The sequence below is a fragment of the Episyrphus balteatus genome, chromosome 1 (genome assembly GCF_945859705.1).
Source record: "Episyrphus balteatus chromosome 1, idEpiBalt1.1, whole genome shotgun sequence".
NCBI classification, from domain to species: domain Eukaryota; kingdom Metazoa; phylum Arthropoda; class Insecta; order Diptera; family Syrphidae; genus Episyrphus; species Episyrphus balteatus.
The window spans coordinates 46116832-46136872 of NC_079134.1; the positions used below are offsets into that span (position 1 = coordinate 46116832).

The 20041-nt window shown below is 29.5% G+C and overlaps 1 protein-coding gene across 2 annotated transcripts in view; it reads right to left on the bottom strand.

Annotated features, from left to right (window-relative positions):
* Positions 1-20041, bottom strand: part of LOC129907083 (ATP-binding cassette sub-family G member 1) — a 56515-nt gene that overhangs the window by 26318 nt on the left and 10156 nt on the right. The window contains exon 1 of one of the 2 annotated variants that reach the window (XM_055983229.1): positions 9247-9377. The exons of the other annotated variant lie outside the window; for it this stretch is intronic. The gene's annotated coding sequence lies outside the window, so the exon portion shown is untranslated. Of the gene's footprint in view, positions 1-9246; positions 9378-20041 lie in introns of those variants that run through there. 2 annotated transcript variants of the gene reach the window in all.

Genomic DNA, 20041 nt, shown 5'->3' on the forward strand with positions numbered 1-20041 from the left:
AAATCAAATATGACGTTTTATGATCAAATGTTATGAGAGGACCAAGGATCACATGCACTGTCCCATTAGTATTTTTATATTCAAATAAATAAAATTATTAAAATTCAAACATTTTAAAATTATTAAAGTTCTTTCGCTACAAATTGCGAAATTGTTAACTTTGAATACAATCTTAAATTACATCAACCTATTAAAATACATTAAGCAAAGGGATGAAACCATTTCAGAAAAAAAAAATCCGGGTCTTATTTAAAATAGGATTCGCTTAAAAAAGAACAAGTCGCTAAATGAAACTTTTAGACAAACAGCCTGGCAGTTCACATGCGGTAGAAGTGAAACCTTAAAAACTCATTTTTCTTGAAAAAAAGGTTATTTATTTAAATATTTTTTTCAATCATGTCTGTCCTACATCTACAAAAACAGCTAGAATTTTTTGAGCCCAATCAGTTTCCATCAAAAAAAGCAAAAAAAATCAATCTTTTTTCTCATCTTACACCATTTAATCCATTTATTTAAATGACAACCTATACCAAATTTTATTTCATCTGAATACTTATTATTTTACCTTTTATATGACGTTTCAATCATATTTCTACGATGCCTACAAAAAAAAGTAAGAACTTTTTAAAGCCACCCACTGGTGACTGGTCATCGGCAACAGATCTCCAAAGGTGTTTTGGATATTTTTCAAGTTTTTCAATTTAAGATTGTGTAACTTGTAGAGCACGTACCGTTATGAATGATATATTAAATGAAATGTACTATTATCAGCATGCATATTAAAGTTAAATCATTTGTATGTGTTCTAGATCAAAAGATATAACTTGTTTAGAAAGAGAACATCTTTTCAATGTTATGTCAGGATTTTGAATATAAAATTTATTGAAATTTTGTACAATTATAGTTTATACTATGTAGATAGGTCTACAGTAAAAATTTCATTTGTCTATCTATTAAAACAAAGAAGTTATAATCAATTGATTTTTGTTGTCGCTTTTTCGTTTCATCGTGTTTTAAATCACTACTATACTAAAGAAGTTTTTCACTTCAAAAACCGTAAATTGGCCTATTTTGTGAGTTGTTCTAAATTTAACTTAAATGTAAGAAACAAATCTTTTAACCAAATAGGCTTCTATTATCTATAGAAAATTTAATTTTAGATTTTAAATGTATCCTTGAAGTTTTTGTAAAGTAATTGAGTTATTCTTCCCAAAGTCTCGTAAAGGTCCTAACTATATTTATAATACTTGTGTGTTAGAGAGGGAAACATTAAATTACTAACTAATAATATATTTGGAATTTTTTGGTTTATTTCAAGGCTTGATATAAAAAAATAATCAGAATAAATCAAAGACAATGTCCTAACTCCAAATATGCAAACAAAATCAAAATCGAAAATTTTGTTGTTAGGGCCTTGACAAGATTATGGGCAGTATTGATAGATAAAGTTAAAAACTGTTTTTTTTTTTTTTTTGGTTTGGTGATCCAATTTTTAATGTTTTGATATGTTAAATGGTTTGCTACAAATTTTATATTAAAATCAGTATTGTACTTTTTCATTTTTTTTTTCAATAAAACTCCATAAAAAGGTCATCTTTAACATAAAGTGACGTTTTTAAAACTTTCTATTAATTTAAAAAAAATATTTTTAAATTAGAAAAAAAAAAAAAAAATAACAAAAATTTGAGTGTGCTTAAAGGGGCTTATATTTGGATCGAAAGGAGCTTAAAAGAAATAGATATTTGTTCAAATTTCAACTCCATTTATAATTTTCTCTCATAATTCTTTTTCCACCAAAAAACTTACCTAAGTATTTTTTTCTGTTGAGGGTCACGGAAAAACTACAACAATTCCGAGGATTTCAAATCTAGTTGTAGCAACGAAATTTCCGTACTTTCCTACTAAAATCGATTATTACAGGCAAAATTCTTCGGAAAGTTAAAAATATAAATTTCTCTCTACCTAAACATTATGTATTTTGAAAAACATCATGTTTTTCATTTAATTTTTTTATTTCGAAAATTAAAAAAAAGAAAAAAACTTTTCATTATGTTGATAAAGTACACTCCAAGTGTTGAATTAAAAAATTGTTCGTTTTTTGGAAAGAAATAACTTCAACACAACAAATGCAATTATGCCTAAAAGCAAAAGGCATAACTATACCAAAGTTAACATTGCTGTTCTAAAGTGCATAATAAAGAGCTGCATAACCGTTTCAAATGCATTTCTGAAATTAACTGGAGCATGCCAACTCTACAATTGCATGACACATGTCACCCGCTGAATAAATAACTCAATTGAAAAGTACCTTTGCGTTAAGTCAGGAATTACAGTTGAATGAAGTTATTTGAACTGCGACGAAACATAAAATTTTACTAAAAATTGAAAAAAGAACCTTAAATAAGAACTCAGGCTATTTTTTTGCATTGAAATAGTAATTTTGCAAGATTGAGTAAAAAAGTTGAAAGATTTTGTTTCAATTATAATTTCAATCACTTTATTTGAAATCAATTAAACGGAATCAACTGTTTATTCAAGTTTTCCAATTCGAATCGGCTTAAAGAGAATGCACTTTTGAAAAATCCCTCTGTCAACAATGCTTATGAAAGTAATGGACTGCTATTAATATCTACATAATATATAAATTTTCTGCGTAAATAACAATAATAATAATAAAAGTTGGGAGCTGATTAAAAAAAAATCTCAATGGACATTGAAATTTTATTACGAAGAGAATTCGTTAAACGACCATAGTAGCCGGCCGGCTTTTTGTTTAACGTTCCGCATTCATTAGCATTAACGACCTTATTATGGCTCATCTTCTCGTAGATTATAAAAAGCAAAAGTGACAAATTGAAAAGTAGAGTTTACCATTACTTTACGTGATATCATGATTGTTCTACATCCCATTACGATGGCACAAGTTGGACTTTACTATGGTAATAATAAACAAAACTTGGTGAAATAAATGGGTAAAACTATTAACAATGTGTAACTGGCGTGCTGCTGATTTAAATCAACTTAAGACGTGATTTGAATAATGGAAACAAAAAACAATAGTAACGGTAAAAGTAAAGAGCATTCATGAAAGGTTTTTTTTTTTTTGTTCTGCTTTACCTTTAAATAATAATATGCAATTTATGTATTATTATTTTATCTGTAAGATACGTGACAGACAAATTGGATCTTGAAAGTTTTTTTTTGCATTGTTCCTCTTTATAAAGTGAATCATATTTTTTGTTGGTAAAATTAATAGATTCGATAAGTGGTTTTGAATATCTTGTTCGTTTGTTTGCTCTGCAGCTTATTATGACAATTAGTCTCACACAACTTGATAATGTAATCAAATAATTATAGAAGTAAATAAAGTATTAAGAGTCTTGACTGGCAATTACTATTTGTAATATGTAAATATGATTAAAAAAAGAATAATGAAAGTGGGAGGTATTATATTACTGTAATCATAAAGATGCTTTGTTTCTAGTCAAATAATAATTGGCATTGAAGTATGAAATCTATTGATATTGATTTTGAAAATAAATCAAGCGTTTCAAGTATACATAGGTACTCATAAATTGACAGTGATTTATCTGAAATTCAAATTTATCGGAAGTATCCTGAAATTATATGAAAGGAAATTGGTACTTTTAAGCTTAAGGTGTATTATAAATTACATACACCGAATGCATTTTAAGAACATTGAAAGTGTGAAGAAGTATGAAAATTGTAAATTTAATATTTCGCACATGTACTACAAAAGTGTCACAACTCAAAAATCTTCATTTTTCAATAGAGACGATAAACCAATTTAAGGAGAATAGAACGAGTATATTTATTATTTACTTAATTTTTAGAATAGGAAACACACTTTTAACCAATTTTAGACAACCACCATCATTTTAACTATCTTAAACCTTGGAAATTCACGTTTTTAGAGTTGTGACAATTTTCGTGATCTTTGGACTAAAAATGTGTCATTTTTGTCAAAGTAGTTTTTATTTCAAATGAAACATCTAAAACGACATTTTACCTTCTGGAATAAAAACTATTCAAATTATATCAATGGCAACTAGATAGATTTGTCCGGGAAAATTTCAAATATTTTTTTTTGTCAATAACTAAAAAAATCTGTTTTTTGAGTTGTGACACTTTTGTAGTACATGTGCGATTTGTTTGTAGGTACTAAACCTTAGTTATGATTTGAAATTCTCTCATTTAGGTGTTTTTTTTTAATTGAAAACTTTGATTAGCTTTGATATTTGATTACATATCTGCAACATACATATGTATCTCGAAAACAGCTTTGACGATTTTGTCTTTGACGTGATAACGTCTTACACTCCGCTTCAACTGAATAAGCACACAAATTTTCAAAGGTATTTTGTCCATTTTTTCCTAAGATTGAGCTTTCATGTAACATTTGATGATGTTTACAGTTAGCTTGCGATGTTGAGAAACCAAATCAGAAAGAATAATTCTCAAAGTACCGCTATTTTTTTTCGTGTTCTCTTAAAAAGCGTCCCATATGGAAAAATGCAGTTTTTTTTTGCGTCAACTGAATAGACACACGGTCTTTCAAGGTCAATATCTTCGTTGTTTATGAGAGTTTTGAGGTGTTTGGCATACCAAATCAAAGGTTGAAATGTTCTCAGTGAGATTTTGTCATTTAATTAAAATTAAAAAAAAAAGTAGTAGATTAAAAGCTTTGAATACTGTCGACAGAGCTAAAATTAATTTGTTAACGGAACAAGTACTGACCGGGTCTGCTATAGCAACCAAAATTGATCGGAGTTTTAGTGTGTTGCCTATTCGTACCTCAAAAATAAAAGTTCGTACAGGAAAAATATGAATTAAGGTAAAAAACGGCAAAAATAGCAGTTAATCGATGAGAAATTTTGAGATCTGCCTCCAAATCATTTGACTCTGGGGCGAAAATCAAACAAAAAGCTGGTGTTTCTGCAAGTGTTTCAACACTCCGCAGAGTAATTAACAGCACGGATCATTTTAACCCATTAAAAGTCCAAAAGAAACCAACTTTAAACAAGCAACAAAAAGGTATTCGTTAAGAATTTTCTAGACTCCATATGAGCTGGAAAAATGAGTGACGCAAAGTGGTTTTTTTCATTTGAAAAAGTTCAAATTTGATTGATTCATAATTGAAGTCATCGGGGCCATCAAAATTGACCTTTTTCAAATGAAAAAAACCACTTTGCGTCACTCATTTTTCCAGCTCATATGGAGTCTAGAAAATTCTTAACGAATACCTTTTTGTTGCTTGTTTAAAGTTGGTTTCTTTTGGACTTTTAATGGGTTAAAATGATCCGTGCTGTTAATTACTCTGCGGAGTGTTGAAACACTTGCAGAAACACCAGCTTTTTGTTTGATTTTCGCCCCAGAGTCAAATGATTTGGAGGCAGATCTCAAAATTTCTCATCGATTAACTGCTATTTTTGCCGTTTTTTACCTTAATTCATATTTTTCCTGTACGAACTTTTATTTTTGAGGTACGAATAGGCAACACACTAAAACTCCGATCAATTTTGGTTGCTATAGCAGACCCGGTCAGTACTTGTTCCGTTAACAAATTAATTTTAGCTCTGTCGACAGTATTCAAAGCTTTTAATCTACTACTTTTTTTTTTAATTTTAATTAAATGACAAAATCTCACTGAGAACATTTCAACCTTTGATTTGGTATGCCAAACACCTCAAAACTCTCATAAACAACGAAGATATTGACCTTGAAAGACCGTGTGTCTATTCAGTTGACGCAAAAAAAAACTGCATTTTTCCATATGGGACGCTTTTTAAGAGAACACGAAAAAAAATAGCGGTACTTTGAGAATTATTCTTTCTGATTTGGTTTCTCAACATCGCAAGCTAACTGTAAACATCATCAAATGTTACATGAAAGCTCAATCTTAGGAAAAAATGGACAAAATACCTTTGAAAATTTGTGTGCTTATTCAGTTGAAGCGGAGTGTATAAATCGATAAAAAATGGCAGCCACCACAAAAAAGTGACGCCATTTTCTAACGTTACACTCTCGCACTTTCGCAGTGCGGCAAAAAATTTCAATTAAAAATTAAAAATAAACTATTAGAGATACAAAAATTTTCTATAGCTTATTTGAAAGATAATAACCTAAAACTTAATCCAAATGAATGATTTTTAAAAATTCGGTCATTTAATAGGGTCAAAAAGGGGTAAAACGGAAAGATGAAATTTGGGCTAAAATCTAAACGCGAAGTCGTAGAGAATTGATTTTTTTTGTTATAGATAGATGAGATTAATTTAAGAATAACCGAATTTAAGAAAAAATTCTAAACAATTTTGAAACTAAGCTATAACGTTTTGTTTGAGCGTTGTACATGTGTTGGGGCTATGACAAAATGATGATTTTGGGTAGGGGAAATTTTTTTTGACAATTCTTAAGGCACCAAGTGAAAGATGAGAGAAAAAAAATTAGGCGTCTAATACGAATTTTTTTCCAACACTCTGCGTTTCGAAATATGAATTTTTGAAAAACACCTTGTTTTTAGGGGTATTTTTGGATAGTTTTTGATTTTTAGCTTTTTTTTGGAGCGTTCAAAAAATCTCAAGCTTATAGGACATGTAAGTTTTTGCCTTATGCATACTTGTGCAAATTGGAATCGTTTAGTAAGTTTTAACTGAATAACGGAAGAAACAAGTTTTTAAAACACACGTTTTTTTACCGTTTTTAACCGATTTTCATCGTTTTTTATTTTTATCTTTTTTTCTTTAATAGAATAGAATATAGAGTAATGATAGACCATGACTACGACTATATGTGTGCGAAGTTTCAATCATTTTCGTAAACACAATTTTGAGATAACGGTAAAATTAAATTTTATAATTCAACAGGTTATAACTTTTGACCAAGAGCAGATAGAAATTTTATTAAACTTTTATGAGCATCTTGATACAATTACTTTCATTTGGTATATCAAACATAAGACATAACGGTAGACTTACTACAAGCTACACAATGTTAAATCAAGAAACTTGCGAAAAACCTCAAAACACCAGTGGAGATCTGTTGCCCCCGAACAGCCACCAGTGTGGGAAGTACCGTAATCTCAGTCTGGAAATTCGACATGGTTGACTTTAAAAAATTCTATCTTCTCTTGTAGGCATCTTTGAAATGAGATTTATACGTCATATGAAAGGTGAAATAATAAGCTTTCACATGGTATATATTTTTTATAGGTTGCCAAACAAAAAAATTGATTCCATAGCCTGAGAACATAAAAATAAATGTTTTTTTTTTTTTGCTTTTTTTAATGAAATTTGATCGAGTTCAAAAAATTCTAGCTCTTTTTGTAGATGTGTCATAGACCTGATCGATACATATATTTTGAGCTAAGACATAAAGCTTTCAGATGGTATAAAAGGTTGTTAGGGAAAAAAATCGAATTAATGACGTGAGAAGAAAAAAATTCATGTTTTTTTTGCTTTTTTTGATGAAAACGATTGTTTTCAATAAATTATTTTTATACTTTTTGCGCATTGTAAAAATTTAAAAATGGTTTTATTCTTAAGAAGAAATACTTGGCTTTTAAATTGCAAAAATTTTTTTGTAACCTTTTAAAATAAAAAAAAATAATATAATGAGAGAATAAAAAAGGTATTTTTTTTTTTAGCTTTTTCTTGTAAATTATGATTGTTTGAAAGAAGTAAACGCTTCAATTGACTCATTTTAAACAAAAGCACACAACCTGTTTTCTGACGACGTTATCACGTAAAATCATCGTCCGTAAACCGGCTTTACAGGCAACCTCTTTTTTTTTTAAACTGACACTGTTGATTTTTCAAATTTTAAGAAACTACCCCACTATAAGATTACTCACGTGCGACCCAGTCGTGCACTTTATTTCCAAAAGTTATTGTTTCAAAGTGCGTTTTATAAAATAAATCAACATGTCGAAAATATTAGTTATTCGCACTTTTTTTTATGAGTGGTTATCTTAGTTTGTGTCATTCGAATCCTTACTGATAAATAAAAAAGCTTTACAAAATTATGTTCACTTTCGAAATATCATGTTTTTCGTTTTAATGAAATATTAAAAAACAATTAAACATTTTTTTTTTGTGACCGATCGTTCAAACGATATCGATTTTTTAAGGATTTGGTCAAATTTTTTTACAACTTTTTAGTTGACAAATAAATTGCTTCATGTTTTAACTTGTAAACTTAACATTTCCTTGAAAAAAACTTTTACTGACGTCATTTTTTTAATTTAACATAGTCCAGTAAACAAAAAATGTTAAAACTTTTTGGTTACATTGAATTATTCAATTTCGTCTCTAGGGTAGGTCTCTAAACTCTGAAACTAACCACTATTGAAGAAAATTTTCCCAGTTGATTGGGCTAAAACTAATGAAAAAGACAGACACAAACACCTACAAACATAAATACAAAAAGAAACAATTGTTAAATCCAAATTATTAAAATTTCAAACTGACAGGTCACTGTGGCGTATGTGTAATATTTTCTTTTATTGAGAAAATTTAATGTTGAGAAAATGCATTGATTGATTGCTGCCTGTGATAAATTAATTTAAAAATGATTTTTAAATGAAATTTAAATGGTTCACATATTTTGTCATTCTAGAAGCTTTTGTTTAAAGGAATTATCTAACATTTAATATCAAAAATCAACCTTATAGTACCATACTTTTTTTCAACTTTTAAGGTTTAATAATTCCTAACCCCTAGCCTTACTTCTTTAAAAAACATAACCAGAATTTTGCAAGGTGCCTTGCGCCTTTGTACTTCGTACACAACAAATAATATTTTAGGTTTAATTCAAAAGAATTTTGTATCACCAAGTTTGTGGAACGTTAAAATTTATTCACATCCTCGAACAATATAAATAAAAATAAGTTTATACTGTCTTAGAAACATAAAGCTTTAAAACTCCAAGCTAGATTCTAAGATAAACGATATTGTCATCAAACAATTTAAGAAATAATAAATTACGGAAAAAGAATTAATTATTATTAAATGTTCATTAATATGAATGTATTTGTATTGACAAGGGAAATTTTATGTTGTAATAGAATTTCCATGAATAAAATTTTAAAATATCCTTAATTTGTTTCACTGCCGTGGATAGTTGATAACTACGGCGGAAATGTGTTTTGAAAACACATATAAAACAAAGGAATTTTTTTAAAAATTTAAATTAAATAGAATTTTTAAAGAACTCAAATCGATAACTCACATAAAAAATGCAATTCCAATTGTCTTTCCTTTGTTTATTAAATAAAAAACTATTTCCACATTGATTTTATCACTGATTTAATAAATGGTTATACGTCTATTCTATATGAGGACTAAACACAAACAGAATCAATCGAAAAAAAAGTGATCTATTGCAATACTGATTCATTCAATCCGCAAACATTACAACGAGTTTTATTTAAAGTAATTTCAAATGTCTCATTGTTGCTGATTTTCATCTTAGTTAAATAAAAAAAAAACTTTTCATGTGCCCTGCATTTATGAGTAATTATTATATTATCGTTCTCTGAATCACCAGAGTTTAGAATAGATACTGGAAGAATTTGTTTGGAGAAAGGGGTAAAAGTGGCATTTTCAGTTCCGTGATAAGGTTTTAGTATTTTACAAACAAAATAGCTTTTTAATTAGACATGACACTAATTTTTTCGACCCTCAAGAGTCAAGACTTTGATGAGTACATGCTTCATTTATGATCTTGATAAAACGCACTTAACAAGTTCTGTAAACTGGATGTTACAATTTCCAAGTTTGAAAAACACAACTTATAGATACTGCTCCTTTTTTGTTCAAATTGATTCATGAACACTTTTTCGGTCTTATCTTTTCACCCACCTAACTTTTTGTACTTTGAACTGAAACGTAATACCGATTAGGAACACTTGTTCATATGATGCTTTTTGATTTTCTTATCAGTAACAGAGTCCACAATGCAATAATGGATTGAAAAACTCGTATGATGTCTTGAAAATGCGATCCCTTTATTTAACTCTAACTGAGTCAAGTTCAAGGCTGAATTGATAAAAAAAAACTATAAAGTTTGCAAATATTGGAATAAGCAATGATTCATTGCTAAATTTGCCAAAAAATTTAGTCAGGGAATTAAAATGGTGTTGTTAAGTACAGTTTATGAAATTTTGTTAATACTTTATTTTCGGAATTATTCGTTTTAAGAATTTGTTTTGTATTAGTATAGATTAATTAATAAACTTTGATCTAAGTTGCTTGCATACCAAGCATGTGCAATTGGTAATCAGTTAAGTTTTATTGCAAATGTATCATAAAAAAATTGGCTAAATTGAAAATGTGGTTTTAATTTATTATATTTAAACTTATGCAATGGTTCAAAGATCGAAACACATAATTCGCATTTTTGTGATTTATTAATCTTTTATTAATAATAAATGAATAACCTTAAAAGTAAAAAAGCAATTTCTAGAGAAAATTATGATCTTATTGTTATTTTTTCTTCAATTAAAAAAACTTAACATACAAAATTCTATCCAAATTCTTAGATCAAATGTATTTTCGAGAGGATTTTGTTTCGGACCTTAAATTAAGCTAAATTTTTGACAATACATTTTTTAGAAACAAATTTTCAGCTGTCAAACATTTACCCTGCTCTGGGAGCCGGTTAAACTTTTATCTTCAGAGTATAAATTGTTTGCAGAAGGATTAATGTATTTTTTTAAATTTATAATCAAAAACTGAAAATAAAGAAAATTGGGAAAGTAATGTCGACTTTTCGCGAGTCGATTTTAGCCGCACGAAAGTGCTGCCATTTTGAAATTTAAAAAAACATGATAAAAAACATGATTTCTGTTGAAAAAACATGATTTATAAAAAAAGCAAAAACTGATAGAAAATGAACATTCACATCGTGACTAGGGGGGAATAAAACAAATTATTTCGAGTTCATTTTAGAAAATATTATTATTAATAAAGTATCAAAGGTATAACTACACAGGGTACTTTTTGCAAAAAGTCTTAAAGTGAAAATTTTCAAACTAATTTTATGATGCAGAAATCATAGATATTGGCTTCAAAAATTTAGTTTATAGTTTTTTTTTCTTTAAAAATTGCCTTTTGTAGGAAAAAATAAATTATTTGCTTTTGTAATTTTGCCACTTTTTTCAAAAGGTGGCCATTGTAGTTATAACTTAAATTACAAAAATGGCAGTAATAAAACTTGAGAACATAGATACATCAGTTTATAATTTGTTCTCATTTACGGCCATATTATTCACTAGTTTAAAAAATACATCTGGATGTAAGGAAATTGAAATGTCAAAAATAAATCCAAATCCATAATACCTACTATCATACAGAGAAAAAAGTCATTTTTAACTATTTTTAACTATTTTCATAGTTAAAATGGGGAAAACTATTTTGGATTTATTTTTGACATTTGACAATTTTACATTCAGATGTATTTTTGAAACTAGTGAATAATATGGCCTTTAGGGTTAATTTCATATATACATACTTCATGTAGGTATTGAATAACTTATTAAAAATAACAGTTCACCTAGATTGTTGGTTTATAAATTGTTGGATGATAAAGATTTTTCTCTTGGATTGAAAAAAAAACATGATTTTGGGCACGAAAACATTAAAACATGATTTTAGTTCAAAAAACATGAAAATCATGATTTCTGGCAGCCCTGCGCACGATAGCTTACAATAAAATCAGGATTTTGTTTTGTTAGTGTTTCGCAAATAAATACAATGATCTGATCTGGTTCACGAGAAAAATAAAACTCAGCTTTTATTGATGATGAAAAAAAATTTTAAGTGAATGTTAACGCAAAAAAAAAAAAAAAATTCACAGGTCAAAGCTCGGTGGAAGTTTGTAAATTGTTAATATTTATAAATGATTTAAACATTATTGAACCAATATTTTAATCCATTGGTTCAACCAAATTTAGTTACAAATACAACACAGTTTTCGTACAGAAGTTGTTTGTATATTCCTAATCTTTCGAATTGACTTCAAGATGCTCTTATTAGAAACACAGATAATGTTCGTTTAGGGTTTAAATCAGTAAATGTTTTAAGAAATTCACTTTTTTTCAAATTTAAAAGGTGAATTTTCTAAAAATGATAAACCAAATATCGTTTATAAAATAAAATGTTTAGGTGATGGAACAAACAATTGCCCATCAGTTTATGTATAGGTAAATCCATGCAAAAATTGAAAAACCGTATAGCCGGTCATAGATCAGATATAAATAACGGACATTCACAAAAAACTGCTCTAGCTTTACATTGTATAGATGAGGGACATAGACCAGATTATAACAATGTAGATATTTTACAAACAGAAGAGCATTATAGTAAAAGAATGGTATTAGAAATGCTACATATTTTAGATACAGAGAATACTGTTAATAGGAGATCAGATTGTGAAGGGCTTAGCAGTATTTGTAGTCAGTTTATTAGAAGGAATTTCTATGTTGAATTTTAAAGTCACCTTAAATTCTTAAAGTTAAATTTGATAAGAAAAATTTTTGAATTTTTTATCAAATAAAAAAGTTTTTATATTTTGAAATTTCAATGATTAGGTATAAACGTCTTTTTCAAGATATTTTTTATTGAATTTTAAAATATTTAAACAACAGCGAAAACAAACTAGGGGAAGGTGGCCTAAAATGGCCCCCCTAAGGAAAATGTCCTGTATCTCGAAAAACAGTAGCATTCAAACTTAAATGGTATATACTTTTCAAAGTTTAATATATTACTCTCAAATTTTTTTTATTAGCGAGTTAAAAAAGTTCCAAAAAGTATTTAATTTTTTTAATTTTCAAGACGTCTACAAATTTCACTGATCAAATTTACCCGGGTAAAATGGCACACTGTCCAAACATACGTTATTTTAAATGCGAAATTGAGTCAAAGGGTTCCTTTTTCATTTTCTTGGAACAAGTGGTGCTTAATCCCCCCAGATCTTTCATCCAGTCATTTAAAACCCAGTTCATGTTGGTTGCTCGTCTCGTAGTTTTGCAGTTTTTGCAACTTTGAATGTTTTGGATGCTTTTTTCCAGGTTTTTTGACGGAATCAAGGGCTTTCCTCAGTCCAGGACTTCCTCTCTGTACATCGTTCATAAATAGCAACTATTTTTACTTTAAAAAATGAAAATGTGAAAAAAATTTAAAATGGCATGTGAAATTGGTATGCCATTTTACCCGAGCACTAGGTAGGCCATTTTGCCCATTTTGAGTTTTTTCAATTTAATTTTTACACCAAAAAATTTAAAATCGTTTTAAACCAACTTATTTCAGTAAATTAATAAGAAATACTTCATGCGTACATACATTAACTTCTTTTTCCAAAATAAAATGTTTTTTATACTTTTTTTTTGCAAAAAAAAAATTCACAAAATTATAACGAGTGTACTTTTTGAGGTGGATAGAGACAATTTGACCTGTCAAATTTTAAATAATGGCTTGAAGTTGCTGAAATTTCGTATATGTTGGTTTTGTAAGATAAACTAAAGAATCGCGTTCATAAAACTTTCTAATTATTTTCGATTCTACGATTTCTAGCCAGGGAGCCATTTTACCTTGGGGTGCCATTTTAGGCCACTTTCCCCTATAAGAAATCAAGCCAGAACTATAAGAAAGCCATTAGGATGAAGATAAGTATAAAATTTAAATAACCATACAGGGTGTCCCAAAAGTTAACGTCGAAACGAAAACGGTAGATAGGGTAGGTGGTGACAGTTATCAGAAAAATAATAAAAAAAAAACGTGTGTGTACACATGTACACGCGACTGAAGTTTTACTTCTCACTTTTTTTTTTGCAAAACTACAAATTTTATTTCTAATAACATTCATTAATTTCTAATAACATAGGGTAGAGTTGCCTATTTTCTGCCGTCTCCAGTTTCCGGCCACCTTTCGAAAAATCGTTATAACTAGTGATTTCGAAGGCGTTTATTCCAAATTTTCCCTCGTATGCTGTTCTAACAAATAAGAAAACAGCATAAGAACAAAATTTTGGAATAAACCCTATGAAATCCCTAGCTATAACGATTTTCCAAAAGGTGGCCGGAAACTGGAGACGGCCGAAAATAGGCAACTCTACCCTACCTAATAAGTTCAGGACTAATGATATTGCAATAGAAAACAATACCATTCTGATTAAAGAAAGCCGACTAGGCTCTTCAAAAATTTCACATCTTATTTCACATAATTATGTAGATTAAAAAAGAATCGATTTTTTGTTCAGTACAACAGACTTCGCGAATTATTTACGACAAGTAAAACGCAATGAGATCGATTTTAATTCGATTTTAGAAGAAGTTTGTGTATGGGCAATTCCATGGTAACTCACGTTACATTCACAACACATAAATAATTTTTTTTTCAATTTTAATGTAAATTGATACGAAATTACTATCCATGAATGGAGCATAACTATTACTTTCATAATTCACTAAAAAAATTGTCTTTATTTTTAACATTTACTTGGGAAAAATAAAAGTTTGATGGTAACTCACGTTACAAAAATCGGACACGAATTTTAAGGGTCCGACAGTATGAAGTTTTTATGTGAAATTAAGTATCTTAATTTGTTTTCAATGAAGATTCCATACATACAAAATTACAAGCTTTTAATATTAGTGACAAAACCAAACATTTTTTCAATATTTCAAGGAAAAATTTTTAAATATTTAGGTAACTCACGTTACATTATTTTGGTAACTCATGTTACCTGCGATTTGTGGTTCCAAAAGTAAAAAAAAGATGCATTTTCACTCAAGTTTTGTTTTAATCGAATAGTGTGTAACGAAGCTTGCTTAAATGTTAACTTATTTTAGCACTCACCAGGGGATATTGTCATCGTCACTATTAGACTCATCATATTTTCAGTTTGCTTGTTTTTCCGTCATTTTCATGTGAAATTCTTCTGTTGCTGGCAAGCTTATGCTATAAAAATGCTTTACTGGTTGAACAGAATGAAAATTCGCTTGTAGCAAAGAAAAACGTCGTGGTACAAGATGTCAAATAAATTCGCTCAAAATGTAGAAAAGATGAACAGAATTATGTGGCGTACAAAAATGTCAATTGCCTTGAAAAAAAAATAATTTTAACTGAGTAACCACATTAGAAACGTCAAAAGTCATTCCGCTTGTAGCTTGAAGTAAAAGTCGACTCGACTTGTACCACAGCGAATTTCCTTGCCACAGCCACAGCTACGTATTCTGGCACCAATATACTAATTTCATACTTTTTAACTTTGACAGCGACACAAGACACAAGCCACAGACACACATTCTGGTCTACCAGTTAAGATTATTAAACTCCCTGAATTTTTATGTTGCTATTTATAAATAGTAATTTTCTAATAAAAAAAGTAAAAATGACTGCATAATTTGTTCAAAATTCGTGTCCACTTTTTCATGGAATTACCCGTATGGCTTTTCATTCTTGCAGGGAAGCTGCCTATGTAATCAATTTATATTGAAGGTTTTGAGTGAACAACAACAACTTGTGTGTACTTTCAAATAAACTACAAGAAACAAGAATCTTATGTCAAAATTCAAATAAAAAAAAACACTACTGGAAAAGTCAAAATGACATTTTCCTATAGCGTAGATAACTCAGCAGCTACATGTGCATTATTTTTGTGTGCATTATTGTGCCTGTTCACACGTGAAGAACGTCTAGGGTTATCATACGTGAAGAATTACTTCTGCGTATTTTGTTTTTCATTTTATGTTTAAAGAAAAATATAAAAATGGTTTTGAAACCAAATTTATGTTTTTTGCATCTTTGTTTAAAATTTTGTCACAAAATGACTTTGTAAATTTGCACTTTTCTCTTTTGGCAAATAGTAGTAATGGAATGACGACACCAGAAAGAGATGCGTACCTACGGGAACGGGTAGTTGTATGAAAAAATTCCAAACCAGAAAGTCAAAGTTCACGTGTGGAAAAGTTTCTCATGTAAACGTCGGTCGTCGCCGTTCCAGCTTGGAATTTTTCCACACGTGAACGTTGACGTAAATCACCGGTTTGGATTTTTTTTTCATACAATTTCCCGTGTGGAACTGTTCCGGCTTGGAATTTTTCCCTACCGTAGTGCCACCGTATTCACTTTTTCGATTTTGGTTTACAGCTGTGGTGAGTTAAAAAATTTATTTTTCCGAAAAAATCTTAAAAAATTGGGTGATTTGCCTACGGCCTCTAATGGCCCTATTCTGGCAAACCTCACAAGTTATGAGGACCTCACAAGGTGAGCTGATTTTGATTTTGTGAGGTTTTCGCGTCACAAAAACTTTCGAATTTGTGATCTGCTCTGAAGGAGGTCACAACTCACAAGTTGGATTTTTGCTAGTAAGAAGTTTGTGAGAAATAAATTCTTACAAAATCGAGTTATGATCACCTTGTGAGGTTTTTGTGACTTGTGAGGTTTGCCAGAATAGGGGGGTAAATCACTTGATTTACCATACAAATATAAAGGCTTGGCCACACCGGAGGGTACATGCGGTAGCTGTACGGGTATTTGTATGAACAAAATTCCAAACTGACACATCAACGTTCAGATGTGGAATTTCTTTCATACAAATACCCGTACCGCTACCGCATGTACCCTTCGGTGTGGCCAAGCCTTTAAATCTCCCCAAAACAAGATTTAGGCCGTTTTTGAATTGGGTTAAATACTTAACCTCTGTTAAATTTTTGACACTATTGTGGTGAATAAAAATGTTAAGTTGTTAAAAATTTAATGGGCTCTGGGACCAGGTTAAATTTTGTTCGCAGATGTTTTTTTTTTATTGAAAAGGAGTAGTATCATGGTAGAAAGAGGCAGAGAAAAATATTAAACAATAAGCTATACAACTGAAAATTTTTTTATTCACCTCAATAGTGTCAAAAATTTAACAGAGGTTAAATATTTAACCCAATTCACACACGGCCTTATAATCGAAATCGAAAATGAGGAAATCAAACATACCCAAACACACAGATTTTGATGTGCTGAACGCACTCATTTTCTTTTTTGACAACTTATGAAAAAAATGTCATAATAGGGGGGTTCACATTGACCAACTTACCGGACAGACTAGCTGCCATTTGGTCTGATCGGATAGTATTTTGATAATGGGAACACACATCCGACGGCCACCCAACTAACTATTTCGATGTTATAACGATGGTGAGAAGCTTCTCGTCATGACTAATTTCACACCTAAAAGACTCATATAACCCTGTTTATCATCAAAAAGGCCCCCTTTTTCACTCCTATTAAACTTATGAGAAGTGCAATGAAATACTCCTGTAAAGTTTCTCATCAGTAGCCGAAAGTGGTATTCGATCCTATAAGTGTGGGAAGAAGTACACTGTAAGACTACTGTAAAGTTTGTCATCAACAAACGCAAGTGGAGGAGAAATAAAAGGTGAGTGAGGATATAAAAGGAGTGGAAATAAAACGAGGAGAAATAAAAAGAAATTAAATTGTGTTGCATTTATGTTGATTTTTATTTAAGTATTAATTTATTTTTATAAAGTTTATCTGAGGAGCTAGGCCCAACTAGCACAACAGCTTCTATAAATTGAGATCTCTACTACTAATACTACTTTTTATACAGCTTGTATTGAGCTTGCTTCAGAATTTAATTTCTTATAGAAGTTCGAACTTGTTTAACAACTTCTAATAAGTTGTTTAAATACTGTTAAAGAAACTTAAACGAAAAAAAAAATTGTTGTCGGAAAAGCCTGCTTAATGAATTTATACAAGCTTTACAGAAATTACCAAGTTTAGTAATTGATTTTTGGTTTTGATATTGAATAATCTAGCTCGGACACTTTTTGGTTTTGACATTGAATAACTTAGCTCAGACATTTTTTTTTGACATTTCTGATATTTGAACTGATTAAGTTTTTGATTTCATTAATGAATATACTAGGATGGCCGAAAGTAAAAAAGAATTCTTTTTTGTTTTTGTAGTTGTTTTTTTTTTTTAATTTCGATAAGACATGTATTAAAGAGCTATACAAGTTCTTCCGAAGCTATCTGTCAAATCTCACAGCTTCGGTAAAGCTTCATTTAAACTTCTTAAAGAGTTTCAAACTTGTATAACGTTCTCCTTTTTCCATGCCCAACAACCTTACTAAAGTTTAAAAGAAGCTGAAATGTAGCTTTTGTAATATCTTAACCGAAGCTGAAATTAAATTTTAGTTGGGTATTGTGTAACAAAAAATAAAGTATCTTGGCACTACTGTTTTCATCGAGATAATAGTAAAATCTGGATAATGATCTGGATTTTTCAAATATTTATACAATTAAAGTTGTTGTTGTTGTTGTTGTTTTTAATGCGTAAATTGTCTTGATTTCAAATGTCTCGATTTCGTTTTTTTGAGCAAAACTCTATATAGAAAAACAAAAAAGCACACCAAATAGCACAAACTTAAACAAATTTTGAATTCATTTAAAAAATAAAGAAATATCTAATTGTTAAATATAATTGAGAAAATTGAACGAAATTATCATCTTTAAATTGTTTGCATTTCCGATTTACAATTGTAGAGATAAAATTTAGTAAAGCGCGATTTGTATACTGGACTTTTGGCCAGAAATTCACTTTCTACCGTGTGAACATTAATTATTATAATGTGCGCAATAATTATGCCCATGTAGCTGCTAAGTTATTTAAGATTGGTACTTGTAATAGAGCTAGGTGGCGCTACTTGCTAATCCTTTTGACAGTTCTTGTCAAAAAGTAAATTTTCACAGTCCACCGCCGGAAAAGAAGTAAAACTTCAAAAAATCGCAGCCATATATTTTGGGAGTTATGGGCATTTGAAAAAAAGTCGATAAAATGGTCACCCTGTGACGGTTTTTCATGTGCCGTGACTTCAAATCTTAATTTTTCTCATTAATTAATGAGGTAATTTTTCCATATTATTCAAGTTTTGTACCCTTTCAGAACCTTTCAGAATACAAAAACTTAAATAATATGGAAAAATTACCTAAAAAAAAGTCGGATTTCTTAAGAAAACAAAATTTATCTCGGTTATTTATGAAATATTCCCAACAATGTTATACCATTTTGACAAGAGAATTGAACACACCAACTTTTAAGGCAACTTGCCGAAACATCGTAGTGCATTTTTTTACACTACGGCTCATTGAATTAGAGTCATGTAAAATTTTTTAGTACTAAGTTGGGTAAAAAAGTAATATTTTCTTTAAAACTGATGCAGCTGAGTTAAAATGTTTTAATGCATTTGATAGCAGGGTTATTCAAGGTTCCGTAACAAAAGAAAAAAATGAGAAAAATTAAGATTTGAATTCACGGCACATGAAAAACCGTCACAGGGTGACCATTTTTTCGACTTTTTTTCAAATGCCCATAACGCCCAAAATATATGGCTGCGATTTTTTTTATTATTTTTCTGATAACTGTCACCACCTACCCTATCTACCGTTTTCGTTTCGACGTTAACTTTTGGGACACCCTGTATAAGCAATTTTTAGATCATTTTTTCTTAGCGTCCTGAGGAAGATTGTAAGCACAATCGAAACGTCGACAGAAAAGAAAAAGTAAAATCAAAATACGACCTGTAGCCAACGAAGAAGATAAAGATAACATTCATTAAATAAAGAAAGTTCACGTAATAAGGAAAAATTTATATTTTTCTTAATCCAATAAATTAATTTTTCTATATTTAATTTTTAACTAATTAAAGCTTTTTTTTTTAAACCTGTTGAAATTATTGAGGTTGTCATTTTAAACAAATTTAGAAGTTTATAACCGTTCTACACTGTGTGAATCTTGAACCTAGTTAAAATAAACAGAAACCACTTTGATTTATCTATTTTTCGGAATGATTTTTCGTTCAAATGTATTTTTTTTTTTTTTTTTCAAAATTGAATCAACGTTGACCATACAACATTTTACATTGCGATTGCAGTTGAATGTTTTTATCAAAATCGCAGGGACCGGTTTGGAGAAAATTACCTATATTTTTACAAAATTCTTACGTGGAAG